Here is a 17,827-nt window from a genome sequence, read left to right as displayed (position 1 = left end):
ACAAGCTGAGAAGTTGGTTAAAGGGAATCGGTGTTTGAAAGGCCTGTTTGCCATTGGCACCAAGGCTGCTAGGACTCAGTGTCAAGGGGCCCCAGTGTCACCAACTCTCATGGTTTTATCATGAGTTGAGGCCATTTAATGGCGCTTTAACACCTAGCTCCTGGAAGCATGGTGACTAGCTGAGAATCTTGCCTGCCAGTTTCTAAAATGCGGAAGTTTCTAGCCCTCGTAGCTAAAGGAAAAATCTTGAAATTATTTCCCAAGCTTCAGATTTATGACATTGTGACGCACTCTATATGATTTTATGGAAATATGCTTATGACCGTATATATGACATAACTGGAATATGTTTTATGCTACATATGCTATGTAACATATCTCTGAAAAGGTTATGATCTACTGAATTTCTTCATCCTATTTGTATACGTGTCATTGTTGTATTCGAAGTTATGAATATTGGCTGTATACTTGTCTGATTCTAAGTAGGTTTTAGTGAAGCAGTTGGTCAGCTTCCCAAGAAAAGACTATTCTCAGTAAGTGCCCAGTCAAGAAGCCCTTAAGTCAACAATGAACTTGGAGACACCAATCCACAGCTGGGCTTTCCCAGGAACGTGTCTTGGCTGGTAAGGAACTCAGTCACACATGGACATGTGACTTGCCCACTTGACTCCAAACTCCATTTTGTAGCTGGGCTTTATATAGGAGAGAGGAGGGGGTCTCCACCCACAAGAGAAAGTCTATTTAAACCCCTGGGAGACCTCTCCATTTTGTCTTCAGCTGGCTAAAGAGAGAGCTTCTCCACCCCCAAAGATACCTGAAAGAAACTGGAACAAAGGACAGTAACTACAAGGGGTGTGAATGATTGCTGGACCCAGACAAGAAGGAGATTAGTCTGTAAAAGAAAGCTTACTGGAACTGGTGAGGTTTTTATCTGTATTCAGTTTTCTTAAATATAGACTTGCATGTTCTATTTTATTTTGCTTGGTAATTCACTTTGTTCTGTCTGTTACTACTTGGAACCACTTAAATCCTACTTTCTGTATTTAACAAAATCACTCATTAATAACCCAGAGTATATATTAATACCTGGAAGAGGGGGGGGGTAGAAACAGCTGTGCATATCTCTCTATCAATGTTATAGAAGGCAAACAATTTATGAGTTTACCCTGTATAAGCTTTAAATTGATTTATTAGGGTTTGGACCCCTTTGGGTGTTGGGCATCTGAGTATCAAGGACAGGAACACTTCCTAAGTTGCTTTTAATTAAGCCTCCAGCTGCTAGGGGACGTGGTTCAGACCTGGGTCTGGGTTTGCAGCAGGCTCGTGGGCCTGGCTCAAACCAAGCAGGGCACTGAAGTCCTAAGCTGACAGGGCAGGAAAGTAGAAGTAGTCTTGGAACATCAGGTGGCAGCTCCCAGGGGGCTTCTGTGATCCAAACTGTCACAGAGATTTAAAACAAAACAAACAAAACCTACATTTTCCTTTATTCGACTGACATTTTAGTTTTGTTTGTTAGCTTTTGGGTGTCACTCTGGTTTCATTCTCAAGATTTTCTGCTAGACTAGATTTTTTTTTAGTGAAAACTGCTCTTCTCATCTAAGCACAGGACGCCAAGAGCTGGGGCATTTAGAAAAGAACTGAAAGAACTGGGATAAAATCGTAAGAGCCAGGGACAACACTGATGTGAGATGTTTGCTGATGAGGAAAGGGCTGCACTGCTGACTAAGGTAGGTAGAAAGCCTCTGTTCTCATAGTATCTGAGCACGTACTTCACAGCACCTGCATGAGGCAGAGAAGGCTTTTATCCCCTTTTTTATACAGATGAGGACAGTGAGGCACGGAGTGAATAAGGATTTGCTTAAAGTCCACAGAAAAATGTTGACAGAGCAAGGAATAGAACCTGGGTTTGCTGTCTTCTTTCACTACCCCCTTAATTCCCCCACCCCGACAGTCATTGCACTGTCCCTCTCCACAATCATGAGGCCAGACGTATGCACACTGGGGGGAAATAGTGGACAAGAATTGATTACATGAAGTAAAAAACTTATGAATTTTCAGGGCTGTTCTAAAATATTCAGGATATCTCTGAATGCCTGTCACTGCCTCTACTCAGCCCTCTGGTCCACATCTGTTCTCCTCTCCTGTTCTGACTGCATCCACAGATCAGCTTCTCCTTGGGGCGCCGCTGTTTCTAGAGATGAGAAAGAGAAACAGAGATTCAAACATCTCTCTCTCATCCACAAAGAAAGGGGAAGAACAGGTTAAAGAATATCTAGATAAGTTCAATGTATTCAAGTCAGAAGAGCCTGATGTAATTCATCCTAGGGTGCTTAAGCAATTTTGGAATCATTAACAATTATCTTTGAGAACTCCAGGAGAATGGTTGAGGTCCGGGAGGACAGGAAAAGGGCACACGGAGCACCTATATTTTAAAAGGGAACCAAAGAGGCGGCCCCTGGGTATCATAGACCAGTCAGCCTGACATCGATACCTGAAAAAATACTGGAACAAATTATTATTAAATTATTGTGAGCACCTAGAGGATAAAAGCACGATAAATAATAGGTCACCTGGATTTGTAAAAAGAAAAACAAAACATGCCAAAGCAAGCTAATGTACAAACGATTCAGTGTCACAGAGCTGCATCCGTCTGGGCTTCTCTCTTTGGGCTCCCCTCTGGGTCAGACACTCATGTGTCCCCCAAATAGGGAAGGTGACCCTGGTCCAGCTATGGGCTCAGCTATGACAGACTCTTCACTGGCCAGCAAAATCCCCCTCCCCCCCTTCACTCAGGTTGGTCTTCCTTCCAGCTACAGAGTCCCTGGGGTCTGTTCCCATCGCAGCGGTCACCAGGACCCCAACTTCCACCTTTGGGGTACATGTCTCTGTGCACCCCAGGGCAGGACCCATCCCCTGCCGACCTGCAACTTCCTGGCAGCCAGCAGCTGGGACAGCCTCGGTGGGATACTCCTCATTTCCAGAGAGATGACAGGACAGGAGCTGGCTTTATCCAGCCCCTTCCGCAGGGACTTGCCTTGAGCCCCAGGGCTACCGGAACTGCTTTCGACCACCCCTTCCCTCAAAGCTGCATTTTCCACTGTTACAGAGGAATTAAAAAAAGAAAAGGAGTACTTGTGGCACCTTTGAGACTAACAAATTTATTTGAGAATAAGCTTTTGTGAGCTACAGCTCACTTCATCGGATGCATTTGGAGGAATTAAAGCGACACTCCCTTATTTCCCCAGCAGAACATGTGGCTTTACCCACCCCTCTGGAGCTTTCAGCACAAGATTCCTTCTTGCTGCTAACAAACGCTAGGACAGATTCTGCCACATCAAAGAAATCATTCCCCAGTAGAAATGGTGCAAAATTGCATGCCTCTGTTGCAACAGTCAGTTCAGCCTGCAAATCACCAGTTTCCATGTGCATCATAGCTAAAGGTGCAAGGACTTTGTAACCTCCCACCAGTTCTAATTCTGCCATTTTCCCTGGCAACAAATCCTTCTCCTGGATCAGATCCCTCCTGACCAGAGAAATCTCTGCAACCTTGTCTCTTAAATCGTGGAGTACTTTGCCATTAAGTTTAACAGCATGCATGTGCACACTGCTTGGTTGTGTAGAAGCAACCTTTACAAATCCTGTGTGGAAAGAAGCAGTAGCCTGGCTCTGAGAAGCAGCAGCTTTGTGCGTTACTTGCTGTCTGTTCTCACTCAGCGAGGGACATTTATTCCTCAGGGGCTCAGTGGACTTACAATGAGAGCACCTTTGGGCTCCTCTGCTTGCACAGGAAATTTGGGAGGGGTAACAGGGGAATGGGGAGGTGAACGCCCAGCTTCTTTTTTCCCGGGGTAAAACGGTGATTCTGCTTTCCCTCAATCCTGTACCCCTCTGCCAGTGGTTTATGTTTAATTGCAGCTTGTGACTGCTCAAAAGAGTCTGCAAACTCAGCCAATCCACCCACTGCATTCACCTTTTTGTCCCACAAATACTGTTTTATGTCATCACTGCACATATTCAGGAACTGTTCCTGAGTAACCAAATCACATGTTCCTTCAAAGCTCGTAATGCCTTTTCCCCTCACCCACTTGTCTAACAAATCTTTCATTTCATTTACATAGGCCACATTACTTAATCCAGATCCCCTCTTAAAATTCCTGAATTTAACCCTTTAAGTTTCAGGTGTAATCTGAAACTGTTTTAAAATCAGTTCCTTAAATTTACCATAGTTTGAAGCATCATCAATAGGCATCTTATTGAATATATCCAGAGCTTTTCCAATCAATTTTGCCATCAGTGTAGTCATTTTTTGATCATCAGGGATTGCATGGAGGGTGCACAGTCTCTCAAAGGTGATGAAATATTTGGCAATATCACTGGACTCACCACACTGCTGATATAATCATTCCCATTTGTGGATTTTGGGGGAAGTGGAGCCAGCTGCTGGAGGGCTTTGTCTCTTCCACTCCATAACAGTCAGTTCATGCTTCTGGGCCTCCCTCTGGGCCTGTATTTCTCTGTCTTTTAACTCCATGGCTAGCTGCTTCGCTCGCTCCTTCTCCTGCCTTTTTTGGTCAGCCTCCAGCTGCCTGAGTTTCATGGCTCTTTTGTGAGCAGCTTCCTCCCTGGCTGCCTCTGCTTCTTTGAGCTTCAATTGAAACTTGCGGTCATTTGCCTTCTCTTCTGCTTCCAGTCTGGCCACCTCTAGTTTTGTAGCTGCCTCGCTGGTAGTCATTTTCCTGCTTTCTTGTTCTTATTTCCCTCACCCTAAATAAACAAACAGAGAATAACAAACCAGTAACCACTTCATCTTTTCTCCAGCCACCCGAAACTCACTTAAAATCACTACCAGTGTCTCAAAGCAATCAGCTGTGCACAGATCCTGCTTGACTACACCCCTGTGATGGGTTGGGTCACAGAAACCCTTTTGGGAATGCCACTTGATGTGTTGAGACTATCTCTAAGCCTGTTTTCCCTGGCAGTTTGGGACTTCAGTACAACCTGGTTGTGCCAGACATGCTAGCTTGCTACAAACACAGACCCAGGTCTGAACCATGTCCCCCAAAAGCTGTAGGCTTAACTGAAAACTGCATAAGAAGTGTTCCTGTCTCCAACACCCAGCTACCCAGTTCCCAATGGGATCCAAACCCCAAATAAATCAGTTTTACTCTGTATAAAACATATATAGGGTAAACTCATAAATTGTTCGCCCTCTGTAACACTGATAGAGAGATATGCACAACTGTTTGCCCCCGCAAGTATTAATACTTGCTCTGGATTAATTAATAAGTAAAAAGTGATTTTATTAAATATAAAAAGTAGGATTTAAGTGGTTCCAAGTAATAACAGACACAACAAAGTAAATTACCAAACAAAATAAAAGAAAACACACAAGTCTAAGCCTAATACAGAAAGAAACTAAATGCAGGGAAAGCTCACCCTCAGAGATGTTCCAATAAGCTTCTTTGACAGACTAGCCTCCTTCCTCATCTGGGTTCAGCAATCACTCCCACCCCTGTAGTTACTGTCCTTTGTTCCAGTTTCTTTCAGGCATCTCTTTGGGGTGGAGAGGCTATCATTTGAGCCAGCTGAAGACTAAATGGAGGGGTTTCCAGGGTCTTATATAGTCTTTCTCTTGTAAGTGGAAACCCCTCTGATCTCCTGTGTAAAATCCCCTCAACAAGATGGAGTTTTGCAGTCACCTGGGCAAGTCACATGTCTATGAATGATTCAGCTTTTGGCAGGCCAATGCCATTGTTTACAGGTTAGTTTGAACGTTCCCAGGAAAGCTCAGATGTGGATTGGTGTCTCCCAAAGTCCATTGTTGGATAAGCGCTCCCAATTATGTGAATAACCCCTTGACACTATGTTGACCGAATCTGCCCAATGTGCTTCCTACAGCAAACACTGTAAATACAAGCACAGAGCCAATGCTCATAACTTCAGACAGAAAAATGATCCATGCATACGAATAGGAGGAATACATTCAGTAGAACAGAACCTTTGCAAAGACAGGTTACATGGCGTATCTAGCATAAAACATATTCCAGTTATGTCACATGTACACTCATAAGCACACCTTCATAAAGCATTATGGGGGGCACCATCCCAACAGGAATGAAATTTAGCCTGGGAAAGGTGTGGTGGGGGACGAAGATGAGCAGCCTCTTTTATAATGTTTGTTGAAGTGGTTAGACGCTCTCACCCAGAAAGAGGGTGTTTGAGTTTCAGGCTAAAAGCACCTTTTTTTTCTGTGCTCCACCAATGGCACCTTATGATGGTATGCTCTAGTCACCACTGTCTGGTGCCATCTCCTGACTATCATGAGGATGAGCTGTGTGTAGCCGATGCTTCTTCTTGCGGTTGCATGCTGCATCTTTGCCTGTCAGTCTCAGTCTGCAGCCCCTCTCTCACTCCAGGAGCTGCTACTGCCTCTTCGTGACCTGGCCCTTTGCCCAGGTCACTATATATGTTTTCCCCTTCTGGGGCAGAGTCCTTCAAAATCTCTTCCATTCAAGAGGTATCCTGTGCCCTGATCCTTTAACTTCTGCAGTTACCCAGGCAGTCTTCCAGTTCATTTTCCCAGTGGTGGGAGTGGAACTCAGGCCTGCCCTGTACCCCAGGGTCCAGCCCGGGATCTAGAACACACAGCCGAGGTCTGTTCAGTCTCCAGGGTGTGAAGGATTCACAGTGCCTGCAGGGGTGCTGGGAGGATCCCTGCTGAATAGAGCACTTGGGAAAAGGGAGCAGGTTACAGGTACAGCAATGGCTGCACAGAATGCACTTGATAGTGAGAAGCAAGGCTGTCAGTCATCAGGACCCCTGTAAAGTGGAATTTGAAAGTCTGTTGTGGTGCTGGCAGACTACGTGCCAGCTCATGCCAAGGCCCCTAGGTGTCAGCTGAACATTGCCAATCACAGAGCTGGAACCCATCTGGCACACCAGTCTGTTAGTATTGTTAAAACAGGGATTAGAATTATAAGAATGTCTTTAGTGTTTGGATTTACGAAAAGCTTGTAAGCTTCTGCATGTGTTAGTCTCACTCGTAATATCTGTGTCCTGTGTTATACGGTGATATTTAGGTGGTTGCTCTGTAACTCTAAATCACCCACAAAGAAGGCCCATTGACACCAGACAAACCATTCTGGAACATCAGGGGACAAAAGACTGTTGATTGCTCCGCCCACCATGAAGAGGAGATGTTCAAGTGAATTCCTCCCAACAGTGAATTTGTGATTCAAAGCAGAAGGGGGAATGGAATAAAAAGCCCTGACAAGGAGGAACTTTATCTCTTATGTTGCTGGGACTCCGAGAGGCAAGGATTACTAAGCGTAAAGCAAAAGGTCCCCAGTACTTGGACTGGACTAGCCCTAAAGGACATCTAGAGTGTGCTTATTGTAGAAGCGTCTTTTACTTTTTGAGATTTAAGATTGGAACTCATTTGTGTGTACCTCTGTTCACCTGCTTTAACCTTGCATATAACTCTCTTATTTCCTTTCCCTAGTTAATAAATCTTTAGATAGTTTATTATAAGATTGGCTATAAGCATTGTCTTTGGTGTAAGATCTAAGGTGCAATTGATCTGGGGTAAATGACTGGTCCCTTGGGACTGGGCGTAACCTGAATATTGCTGTGATAGGTGGTTTAAGGGACCATCTTTCACAAAGGCATGCTTACCTGGGTGGCAGGATAGACTGGGTCATTCAAGGGGACCGCCTATGATTCCAGGCTAAGGCTGTTGTAATGTTTGAGGAGGTTACATTTGATAATTGGTTGGTGAAATCTGAGTATAGAACTTCCCGCCAATGTGGGGTATTTGCCCTGCTGACTAACAGTCTGCCTGAAGGTTGATACACATGGCTTGGAGCGTACAGACAGAGACATGCACAAATAGGCTGACATCAGGCTAACTTTCTCATGTAGACCAGGCCACAGCCCCAGAGACCCAAGATCTTGCTGAATCACAGCCAGAAGAACCACCAGACGGAAACCCGAATGTGAGAGGGGACCACTTCCATTATGTATTGCGTGATACATTATGACACAACTTCAACAGGGGGATTTAAATAACTGAGTTCTGGGTCCTGGCAGGGTGCTGTCATGTTGATCTAACCTCTCTCCACCTTTTGCTCTTTTCATCCTGGCCATGTTGGTGGAAGCTCTCTCTGCCCCGCGGGCTTTTAACCCACCCATCCATGCTCACAGCTGCATTCCTGCCAGGGAGGTACAAAAAATGACGCAACAACCAACCACAGCTTCAGCTTCCTGTCTTCCCCCTTCCCACAGCCACTCTATCTGTCACTGGCTATTCTAATCCCCTGAGCGTACCCGCTCCTGGCCAAAACAAAACAAAAAGGTGGAAAATTCACCAGGCAGAAAATAACTTTATTTTAAACTGATTCATAGGAAATGTGCAGGATTTGAATACCTCAAGAGGGATCATTTAATAATCAGAACAGAAACCAGGAACAACATTTGTACAAAGCATTTTTTCAAGGTACTGAAATGGCTACATTTCTCCTCAACTAAAGCATTAAAATGATGAATTCTTTAAATAACAAATTACACCATCAGTTTCAATGGAATCTACAAATCTCACAGTCAAGCAGTTCCTCAAAGGATTTTAGGTGCCTGACTCCCATTGATCTCTAAGGGAGTTAGGTGCCTAAATATGTCTGATCATCGGGGCCTTTTCCTTTTCACTTCTATTCATTTTGTTCCATTCAATTCCCAGATTCCCCACTCCAGCCCCACTGTCTTCTATCCACTAGTGCCTCAGAGTTCAAAACGCTGAGCCAAGCCACCAACAATCATGAGATTGGCCTAAAATTCAGGAGAATTTTAAGATATACATATTTTTAAAAATTCTGGATTGGGGTTGAATGTTTGATTTTTTTGAACTGTTGCTTCCCTTGTCAAATGTTCCAGAGATAATTTCAAGTTGAAAATATAAAATATAAATTCTCATATTAAAGAAATTAATATAATAAATACAAATACATAATGTAATCAATAAAATAAATATCTTTGGCCCATCATATATAAATATTTATAATTATCACAGAAATTAATTATCATTAATTCAATACCCCATGAAATAATCCTCCCCCAATATTCCCTGCTCTCCCCTCTCTCTTCTGAGACCAGCTTTCTGAGATCTCCCTTCATCTCTCTCCCACTTCTCCCAGCCCCCTTTCCCCACATAGTCCTGCTTCCTGACAGCTGTCTCTAGCCTTCTCCCTCCAGAGCCCTGCTCTCTGAAAACCTCTTCCCCTGCCCCCAGCCCCGCATGGAGGAATCGGCCTGGCTGGATGGTGGTGGAGTAGAGCAGAGGTTACATGAGGACTGACTGGAGCAGCACTGACTCCGCAGCAGAGAGCAGCTGGACCAGTGACCGCAGAGCAGAACTGACTTCACAGCGCCCCAGCCCAGCCAGCTGGGAAAGCTGAGCTGAAATTACAGACCTGGACCAGGTAGCTCCTCATTGGGGTGGGACAAGGTGGAGCAGTGCTGCTACCAGGACTGGTGCAGACCAGCCGAGCAGAGACGCCTCTGGGTGCCCCTAAGCTACCACGGAGACTGACTCCATGTGTGAGAGAGGATTTGGTGTGTGGGGTTTGTGGTGAATTCTGGGCTTTCCATCAGCTGCACAGCTATTTGAAGGTGGGAGGGGCTGACCGAACTCCTCATGTTTTTATTTGGGTTGCTCAAATTCTTATCTGCAAATACATATATTGGGGCTTTCGTGTTTCTTTTGACTCTTTTCTTCCTCACCCCCAACAAAGATTCCCATGTTCCATGTTGCCAAAGAGCACGTTCCACTAGCTCTTGGCTGCCCGGGGCTGTGTTTGTCTTTGTTCACCAGATTTCATTAGCGCTGTCTCCTCCTGGACTGTGCTGTGGTCATTGTGCCCTGTGCTGGTGAACGTGTTAGAGCCTCTTTCTCTGCCCAGGCTATAGAGGGGGAGCCTGCTACAGCCTCAGCTCAGGAGTTGGACCTCTGGAGCAGTGCCGGCTCTAGCTCTAGTGTTGGCTGGGTCAGTCCCCGGTGTACTGGCTACGGTGGCGCCAACACACTTATAAGTGGAAAAAACCTTCTGCAAAGTTAAGCGAGGTTTTGTCTTTATTTCCCACTGCTCTGTGTGGAGGTTCAGTGGACTCCTAACACATTGACCCAGCCTTGTTTGCTCCCACAGGCACCTGGCTTCACAATGAACTGAGCGACCCACTGAGATAATTTACTCTCAGGATCATAGAGGCTAGGAGCTGAGGGGATAGAAGAGGTTTCTGCTAGAGTGATAGATGGGAGTCTTCCCAGGTCATAGTGAGGTGGACACCAGAGACTACAGAAGACCAGCTGATAGTCCCCCATGGGATATTCCCCTGTTGTCTCAGGACACAGTCTGAGCTGGGATACTTTGCCCAGCCCAGAGCCAGGGGCAGATTCTCTCTCCATTGAAAGAGGCTGTTGGGAAAGTGAAGATCGGAGCCTTGTTATCAGCATCAAAAAATTCCACATTCCCCCTTCATAGTCCAGAGAAACCCAGATCTTCCCATGGAGCCAGGGCAGGAGCAGGAGGGTGAGAGGGGAGGTGAGGGCCTGGTACTAGTCCCAGTTACACTCCTCAGGGAAATGTCTGATCCATTCCTTCCTCCGCACAGACTCTCTGCCCCCTGCTACCCCCACAGCCGAGCACTCCCCATCCATCACATCCACCTCCCAGTAACCTCTCCCCAAGGTGAACCCCTCACAGCCCAGCACACAGGCCCTAGAGTCAAATCTCTCTGGCTTGTTGGGCAGATTCGGACAGGTGTGTCCCCATTTAACACTTTTCCAATCCTCAGACAGGCTGATTTGGGGAGGATCCTTGTCTGGATCCAGAGTCACAGTCAGGTCACTTCATGCATCCGATGAAGTCAGCTGTAGCTCACAAAAGCTTATGCTCAAATAAATTTGTTAGTCTCTAAGGTGCCACAAGTCCTCCTTTTCTTTTTAAGAATATTCTCTGTACACCTTGTCTAACTCTGGGCCTGATTCTCTTCTGCATTGACGACCCTTTCCCTGTTTCCGGCCGTGTCTGGAGGGCTTTATGCCCCTGTCGAGCCCCTTCACACTGCCATGAAGGTAAAGGGGTTATGTAATCTTAGCCCAAACATAAACCAGGCCCTGTGTCATCCTGGGTTTCAGATGAGCCCGAGAAGTTGGGGGGCCACCGGTGCCTAGAACATGGCCCTGCCATAGAGGCCCCGCCCCCAGTCATCCTCTTCCCCCGAGGCCACTGTTCACTCCTCTGGCCCCCGAGGTCCCCCTACCTGCCCCTCACTCCTCTCCGACCCTTCCCCCAAGACTCCACTCACTCCCTGCTTGCTCCTCTCTGCCCCTTTCCCCTAAGGGGCCATGGGGCCAGGCACCCATCCCTTTTTTCTGTCTTAGGTGAGCGGGGGGCAGTGGGGTCCTTGGTGGAGGAGGGACAGGAAGAGGCACGAGAAGATGGGACCTCGGGGAGAAAAGGCCGAGGGGGGGCGGGGGCACAGGTTTTGGGGGAAGAGGCGGAAGGGGGATGGGAAGAGGCAGAGCAAGAGCAGGGCATCAGGTTAAGAGGCAGATGGGAGCAGGGTGCAGGAGGGGCCCCCACTTCTCTGGAGCTTCACTTCCAGCACTCGAAAGATGACCACGGGCCCACGTGCCTCCGGAGGGGTGACCCGCCCCATATCCCCAGCGTTTTCCTCCCGCATAGACGACCTTTTGGGGGAGGCTCAGCCTCCCCTGGCCTCTTATACGTGCTCCCCATGCTCAGTTCCTTCCACACTCTGGAGAGGAGCAGCACCCAGGGGTAGGGCTGAGCCAGGGGTGCTGGGTGAGGGGCAGAGGCCTCGGGAGCTGAGAGTTTGCCTGAGACCTCAGGGACACAGCGTGAGGCACCATCCCAGGCACCTCTATGCAAGGAGCAGAAAAGGGTTTACTTGGGGTGGGGAGTGTATTGAGAGCGTCTCAGGGGTCTGTAGAGATGTCTTGCCCTGGTGAGCAAGCGTGGCTAAAACACAGGCCTTGCTGTGAGCAGGATTTGAACCTACGCAGGGAAACCCTATTGGATTTCAAGTCCAACGCCTTAACCGCTCGGCCATCACAGCTGTGAGTGAAATGACCCCCTAAGGCCCCAGAAAGTGGTAAATAGTCTCTAAGGTGCCACAAGTACTCCTTTTCTGTTTGAATTCTGTGTTTCAGATGACTTCAGGCCTGGGCATTGTGATTAACAAATTTATTAGAGCATAAGCTTTCGTGAGGAAAGCTACAGCTCAAGAAAGCTTATGCTCTAATAAATTTGTTAGTCTCTAAGGTGCCACAAGTCCTCCTTTTCTTTTTTGCGAATACAGACTAACACGGCTGCAACTCTGAAAAGAATTCAAACAGGAAACCTGGCTCCCAAAGCACAGGGGGATTTGGAGTCCTCATTGCTTAGCCATGTGGTAAACATCAAACCAACCCCCTCTTGTGGGGTCTGTAATTGTTGCTATCCCCACTGTAAAGGGAGACAGGGAGAGGTTACCTGACCTGACCAAGGCCACGCAGGGAGTTAGAGCCCAGCTCTGCCCCTCCCTGCTTTATCCTCCACTGTCCTGACTGTCTCGCTGTATTCAACAGTTTTTATTGTCTCTTTTCTCTATTTATAAACAGGACTAAGCCATGACTGGACTGTCAGACTGGAGAATGGGACACGGCTCCCTTCACCTGGAGCCTGGATTTCTCATTACTTCAGAGAAACTTCTTAGTGGAAAAGTGAATCACATTCAAACGACGACAGATTATGAACCGTTTGTTATTTTTGTTGCCTTGGAACACTGCTTCCTGCCCCAGCCTTTTCCGCTGAGTCAGGAATTATGGTTTATTGGTTCACTCTGATTTGTTTCAGTTTTATGTTCGCATCTATTGCAACTAATTGATCAGAACCTGTCACTTCCGAAAGTTCCAGACGCGTGTCTCAGTTTCCCCACCTACCTCCCTTCTTGGTACCTTTGATTTTTCTCAGAGTCTCCTTCAGAGCGCTGGCTTGTTGGCACCAATAACCAGGTCTGATTTTCAGGTCAGGAGACGTGTCCTCCAGTTGCTGGAACTTTCCTTTTTCACATCAAGAAAGAAACAGTTTTTTTCCCAATAATCATGATTTATTTTATTTTTGTATTTTACTATGAATTTCTTGCCACTGAAAAATGCTGAATTGAGGGACCTGGAGAATGAATCTCTGTGGAATCAGCCACAGAATAGCTACAGCCCCAGCAATGGCTGGGCAAGCTTCCCCGAGGTGTCCCGTCAATGTGCTTCAGTCCTGATTTACTGAGACCAGCTCTGGGGACAGGACGGGAGTTCAGTCCCCGTGGGCAATTCACTCCTCGGCCTCCATGCTTCAGCGACCAATAGATTCCAATGTTCCTGCTGGTCTTTGTTCTGTGGACATCTGACCACCTGCAACTGGACCGAGATCAACTCCTCTCAAACCAGCTCATTCCTCACCGGTTTCTGAATGGTCATCACGTCATAAGGACTTTTGTTCATTCCTGCCCTGGGCAGAAGAGAACCCCAGTGCCCTGGAGGTGACAGGCCCATACTGTGTGTGTCCCTAGAGTCCCGGGGCATCGTCCCTGCCCTAAGGCTGTGGCTGCACTGGGGAGTTTACAGTGGCAGTCTCTAGTGGAGCTGCTGGAAGCCGACGAGAGAGAACTCTCCACTCTCAACAAGCAGAAGCTCTCCCAGCAACATAGCACTGTCCACACTGGCGCTTAGGTCAGTGTAACTTGTGTCACTCGGGGGGTGGCTTATTCACACCCCTGAGCGACATACTTTCTACTGACACAAGGGGGAGTGTAGACGCAGCCTTCACAGAGAAGCAATTAAGAAAACCGCTTTAGTTTTGTAGGAAATGCAGGAACCCCAGGTTTGTAATAAATCAAAGGAGATTCCGACCCCACGAGTCACCTTCACCACTTTGCAGTTGTGCCCTGGGATAGTTGTTTTGTCTCAGCCTGTGGCCAGAATAATGAGGTGTGAAGGGGAAGGAGCCACGCACCTGTCTATGGTCCTTCTGACCTCCTAGAGGGGAGAAAGGAGAAAAGATGCTCAGTCCCCCATGTTTCAGAGTAGCAGCCGTGTTAGTCTGTATTCGCAAAAAGAAAAGGAGTACCCGTGGCACCTTAGAGACTAACAAATTTATTAGAGCATAAGCTTTCGTGAGCTACAGCTCACTTCATCGGATGCATCGGATGCAGTCCCCCATGCCACTCACACAGGGAGTGGGAACTTTGGTGGTAATTTAAAGAGAATCAAGGGGCTCAAAGGTTTCAGAGTAGCAGCCGTGTTAGTCTGTATTCACAAAAAGAAAAGGAGTACTTGTGGCACCTTAGAGACTAACAAATTTATTAGAGCATAAGCTTTCGTGAGCTACAGCTCACTTCATCGGCATCCGATGAAGTGAGCTGTAGCTCACGAAAGCTTATGCTCTAATAAATTTGTTAAGGGGCTCAAAGAGAGACAAAGGTGTTAACGTGACCCTGTCACTGTCCAACATTAAACAGGTGAACAAGTCTTGCAGTTTGGTATTTAGAGACTTCAGCCTGCTTCGTCCCATGGCAAACACCCCTCTAAAATCCTTCTTAGTCTTTTATTAAAATACAGAGAAAAAAAGAGAAAGAGTTAAAGCAATAGAAATGGAAAATATTCAATAAGACTTTTCTTTTTACAGAATACCTTGTGCTCTTTCTCTTTAGCTGGGAGAGTTTTTAGAAGGAAAGTTCCTTATGTGACAGTCTCTTAGATGGTATTTAAGATGGTAACAGCTGTCCTTCTGGGGAAATAGAAGAGGTTAGAGGAGATGGGCTGGAGCTGTTATTGTTGTGGTGTTTCTTGTTAAAGTCCAATCCTATTTCCTAGGTGGCAAGATAAGGCAAACACACACCACAAATGGGGAAAGAAAAGCACAGCAAAGATAGAAGATGCAGCTTCTGGCTCTGGTGTTGACTTTCTCTTGCAGCTTCACTGCCAGAGAAACAGAAGCCTAGCACAAGGCCTTGCCAGCCACTCCGAGACCTAGCAAACTTGTTCCACCATCAGGCTGCTTGGGGCGTGGCAGTTAGCTGTCATTCTGGTCACAGGCTTACAGCAGTGTTGCAAAATATGCAGTCTTGGCCAGCTAAGTCAAATTTTGATTGAACAGAAGCAGAAGCAGAAGGAGAGGGATAGGAGAAAGAAAAAGAGATACGGAAGGGAAAAGACAGGGAGGGGAGGTGCATTACTTAGGCCTGGCTACACTGGAAAATGAGGTCGACATAACTACATCATTCAAGGGTGAAATCCACCCCCTTGCGCAGCCTAGCTGAGCCAACAGAAGTCCCTCCTCCTCCCTCCCCGACCCGGAGACAGGGCTAGGTCAAGGAAAGAATTCTTCCATCCCCCAGCTCTCAGCAGTCGGAGATGGCATTCCGTTGGCACGGGGGTGTCTACATGGAAGCACCACAGCTGTGCTACAGTAGTGTTTTCAGTGTAGAGAAGCCCTTAGCCCTGGTCTACACTACGAGTTTTGGTCAAATTTAGCAGCGTTAGATCAATTTAACCCTACACCTGTCCACACAAAGAAGCCATTTTTGTTGACTTAATGGGCTCTTAAAATCAACTTCTGTACTCCTGCCCGACGAGGGGATTAGCGCTGAAATCGACATCGCCGGGTCGAATTTGGGTTAGTGTGGACACAATTCTATGGTATTGGCCTCCGGAAGCTATCCCACAGTGCTCCATTGTGACTGCTCTGGACAGCCCTCTCAACTCGGATGCACTGGGCAGGTAGACAGCAAAAGCCCCGCAAACTTTTGAATTTCATTTCCTGTTTGGCCAGCGTGGCAGGCTGATCAGCACAGGTGACTGTGGAGATCTCATCAGCAGAGGTGACCATGGAGTCCCACAATCGCAAAAGAGCTTCAGCATAGACCGAACAGGAGGTACTGGATCTGATTGCTGTATGGAGAGATGAATCCATGCTATTAGAACTTCTTTCCAAAAGACAGAATGTCAAAATATTTGAAAAAAATCTCCACGGACAAAGCCTATCACAGGGACCCGCAGCAGTGCTGTGTGAAACTTAAGGAGCTCAGCCAAGCCTACCAAAAAACCCAAGAGGCAAACGCCCACTCAGGGTCAGAGCCCCAGACATGCCGCTTCTATGATGAGCTGCATGCAGTTCTAGGGGGTGCGTCTACAATTGCCCCACCCCTGTATATGGACTCCTGCAAGGGAGTCTCACGCAACAGGGATGAGGATTTTGGGGACGAGAAAGATGATCAGGAGCGGGAGGTTGAAGATAGCACACACCAGGCAAGTGGAGAAACCATTCTCCCCGACAGCCAGGATCTGTTCATCACCCTGGAGACAGTACCCTCCTAACTGGAGGTCCAGGACCTTGAAGGCGGAGAAGGTACCTCTGGTGAGTGTACCTTTGTAAATATAATACACGGTTTAAAAGCAAGCGTGTTTAATGATTAATTTGCCCTGAAGACTGTGGATGCATTTGCGGCCACTACAGCCACTGGAAAAGTCTGTTAACGTGTCTGGGGATGGAGTGGAAATCCTCCAGGGACATCTCAATGAAGCTGTCCTGGAGGTACTCCCAAAGCCTTTGCAAAAGATTTCTGGGGAGGGCAGCCTTATTGCGTCCTCCATGGTAGGACACTTTCCCACAGCAGGCCAGTAGCACGTAGTCTGGAATCATTGCATAAGAAAGCCTGGCAGCGTGTGGTCCCGGTGTTTGCTGGCATTCAAGCAACATCCATTCTTTATCTCTCTGTGTTATCCTCAGGAGAGTGATATCATTCATGGTCACCTGGTTGAAATCGGGGAATTTTGTTAAGGGAACATTCAGAGGTGGCTGTTCCTGCTGGGCTGTTTGCCTGTGGCTGAAAAGAAATCATCCTGGCTGTTAGCCACAAGGTGGGGGGAGGGGAGAAGCGATCATCCCAGAGAATTGGGTGTGTGTGTGTTGGGGGGGGCGGTTAGTTGGTTTGTGCTGCACATTAACCTGAAAACATCAGCCCCTCCTTTTAAATGGCCAATGTGTCTTTTTCAGTTTTACTCTCCTTTTTTTGCCTCCCGCAGCTGCAAATGTTTCAACGCTGCCACTAGCATCTCTGTCCCAGGGGCTAGCACAAACAAGAAGATGAAAAAACCACACTCACCAAGAACTGTTCTCTGAGCTCATACAGTCCACCCAAACTGAAAGAGCCCAGCAGAATGCGTGGAGGCAGACAATGGCAGAGCCCAGGAAAGCACAAAATGAACACGAGCATAGGAGGGACGCGCGAGAGGACAAGTGGCGGGAGCAACAAGAGAGGTGGTGGGCTCAAGAGGAAAGGTGGCAGCAGCATGATGAGAAGAGGCAGGATGCAATGTGGAGGCTACTGGAGGATCAAGCTGATATGCTCCGGCATATGGTTGAGGTGAAGGAAAGGCACAGATCGCCACTGCAGCCCCTGTGTAACCAACTGCCCTCCTCCCCAAGCCCCATAGCCTCCTCACCCAGATGCCCAAGAACACGGGGGGCAGGGCTCCGGGCACCCAGCTACTCCACCCCAGAAGATTACCCAAGCAACAGACGGCTGGCATTCAAGACGTTTCGAAGTGCAGTGTGGCCTTGTCTTTCCCTCCTCCTCTACCCCACCCGGTGCTTCCCTCCTCCCCCACCCCACCCAGACTACCTTGGCCGTTCTCCCTCTATTTGTGTGATGAATTAATAAAGAATGCATGAATTTGAAACATTGACTTTATATCCTCAGCAAGCGGTGATCAAAGGTG

General features: G+C 47.4%; 1 long non-coding RNA gene and 1 other non-coding gene across 2 annotated transcripts; one reads left to right on the top strand and one right to left on the bottom strand.

Moving 5' to 3' along the window:
• Window positions 1–866: 866 nt before the first annotated feature.
• On the top strand, window positions 867–7,540 carry LOC119863650. The gene is made up of 3 exons (XR_005295690.2): window positions 867–918; window positions 1,607–1,727; window positions 7,080–7,540. It is a non-coding gene; the product is annotated as an uncharacterized LOC119863650 (long non-coding RNA).
• A 4,507-nt stretch (window positions 7,541–12,047) lies between these two features.
• On the bottom strand, window positions 12,048–12,129 carry TRNAS-UGA. Its single transcript has one exon. It is a non-coding gene; the product is annotated as a tRNA-Ser (tRNA).
• Between the last annotated feature and the right edge of the window lie 5,698 nt (window positions 12,130–17,827).

This window comes from Dermochelys coriacea, chromosome 11 (assembly GCF_009764565.3).
Source record: "Dermochelys coriacea isolate rDerCor1 chromosome 11, rDerCor1.pri.v4, whole genome shotgun sequence".
In the NCBI taxonomy this organism is placed as follows: Eukaryota; Metazoa; Chordata; order Testudines; family Dermochelyidae; genus Dermochelys; species Dermochelys coriacea.
This window is presented reverse-complemented; position numbering and strand designations above follow the sequence as displayed.